We start from the raw sequence: 2,500 nt of genomic DNA, 5'->3' as shown, positions 1-2,500 counted from the left end.
GGAATATCAATCTCATCGATCTCATAAGTATCATACCAAATCCCATCAATCGAATCGCTTTTTCGAGAAATACGAGACATCTAAGTCATACAAGTAAAGAGATATATTCATTGATAAGAAAAAATGTGAACGGTGATTGGATTGATGAGAAAATCCAATCCTGGGTCTCGAACAGTGATTCGATTGATGATAAAGAAAGAGAATTCTTGATTCAGTTCTCCACCTTAACGACAGAAAAAAGGATTGATCAAATTCTATTGAGTCTGACTCATAGTGATCATTTATCAAAGAATGACTCTGGTTATCAAATGATTGAACAACCGGGAGTAATTTACTTACGATACTTAGTTGACATTCATAAAAAGTATCTAATGAATTATGAGTTCAATACATCCTGTTTAGCAGAAAGACGGACATTCCTTGCTCATTATCAGACAATCACTTATTCACAAACCTCGTGTGGGGCTAATAGTTTTCATTTCCCATCTCATGGAAAACCCTTTTCGCTCCGCTTATTAGCCCTCCCCCCCTCTAGGGGTATTTTAGTGATAGGTTCTATAGGAACTGGACGATCCTATTTGGTCAAATACCTAGCGACAAACTCCTATCTTCCTTTCGTTACAGTATTTCTGAACAAGTTGCTGGATAAGAAGCCTAAGGGTTTTCTTATTGATGATAGTGACGATATTGATGATAGTGACGATATTGATGATAGTGGCGATATTGATGATAGTGACGATATCGACCGTGACCTTGATACGGAGCTGGAGCTTCTAACTATGATGAATGCGCTAACTAAGGATATGATGCTGGAAATAGACCGATTTTATATCACCCTTCAATTCGAATTAGCAAAAGCAATGTCTCCTTGCATAATATGGATTCCAAACATTCATAATCTGTATGTGACTGAGTCGAATTACTTATCCCTTGGTCTATTAGTGAACTATCTCTCCAGGGATTTTGAAAGATGTTCCACTACAAATATTCTTGTTATTGCTTCGACCCATATTCCCCAAAAAGTGGATCCCGCTCTAATAGCTCCGAATAAATTGAATACATGCATTAAAATACGAAGGCTTCTTATTCCACAACAACGAAAGCACTTTTTCACTCTTTCATATACTAGGGGATTTCGCTTGGAAAAGAAAATGTTCCATACTAATGGATTCGGTTCCATAACCATGGGTTCCAATGTACGAGATCTTGTAGCACTTACCAATGAGGCCCTATCGATTAGTATTACGCAGAAGAAATCAATTATAGACACTAATATAATTCAATCTGCTCTTCATAGACAAACTTGGGATTTGCTATCCCAGGTAAGATCGTTTCAGGATCATGCGATCCTTTTCTATCAGATAGGAAGGGCTGTTGCACAAAATGTACTTCTAAGTAATTGCTCCATAGATCCTATATCTATCTATATGAAGAAGAAATCATGTAACGAAGGGGGTTCTTATTTGTACAACTGGTACTTCGAACTTCAAACGAGCATGAAGAAATTAATGATACTTCTTTATGTTTTGATTTGTTCTGCCGGATTGGTCGTTCAAGACCTTTGGTCTCTACCCGGACCCGATGAAAAAAATGGGATCTATGGACTCGTTGAGAATGATTCTGATCTAGTTCATGGCCTATTAGAAGTAGAAGGCGCTCTGTTGGGATCCTCACGGACAGAAAAAGATTGCAGTCGATTTGATAATGATCGAGTGACATTGCTTCTTCGGCCCGAACCCAGGAATCCCTTAGATATGATACAAAATGGATCTTGTTCTATCGTTGATCAGAGATTTCTCTATCAACAATACGAATCGGAGTTTGAAGAAGGGGAAGGAGTCCTCGACCCGCAACAGATAGAGATAGAGGAGGATTTCTTCAATTACATAGTTTGGGCTCCTAGAATATGGCGCCCTTGGGGCTTTCTATTTGATTGTATCAAAAGGCTCAATGAATTGGGATTTCCCTATTGGGCTAGGTCATTTCGGGGCAAGCGGATCATTTATGATAAAGAGGATGAGCTTCAAGAGAATGATTTGGAGTTCTTGCAGAGTGGAACCGTGCAGTACCAGACACGAGATAGATCTTCCAAAGAACAAGGCTTTTTTCGAATAAGCCAATTCATTTGGGATCCTGCAGATCCACTCTTTTTCCTATTCAAAGATCATCCTTTTGTCTCTGTGTTTTCACATCGAGAATTCTTTGGAGATGAAGAGATGTCAAAGTGGCTGCTTCCTTCCCCAATATATTGGTCTATATCTCTACATAAACCCTTGTTTATCAAGAATACGCAAGAAAAGTACTTCGGATTGTTGATTCATCGCCAGAGATGGCTTAGAACCAATAGTTCATTATCTAATGGATTTTTCCGTTCTAATACTCCACTCCGAGAGTTATCAGTATTTATCAAATCTGTTCCTATCTAAGGGAACACTATTGGATCAAATGACAAAGACATTGTTGAGAAAAAGATGGCTTTTCCCGGATGAAATGGTTGTTG

The sequence above is a fragment of the Cucumis melo genome, unplaced genomic scaffold (genome assembly GCF_025177605.1).
Source record: "Cucumis melo cultivar AY unplaced genomic scaffold, USDA_Cmelo_AY_1.0 utg000731l, whole genome shotgun sequence".
Lineage (NCBI taxonomy): Eukaryota > Viridiplantae > Streptophyta > Magnoliopsida > Cucurbitales > Cucurbitaceae > Cucumis > Cucumis melo.
The sequence above is the reverse complement of the archived record's forward strand: the minus strand, read 5'-3'. Positions refer to the sequence as shown.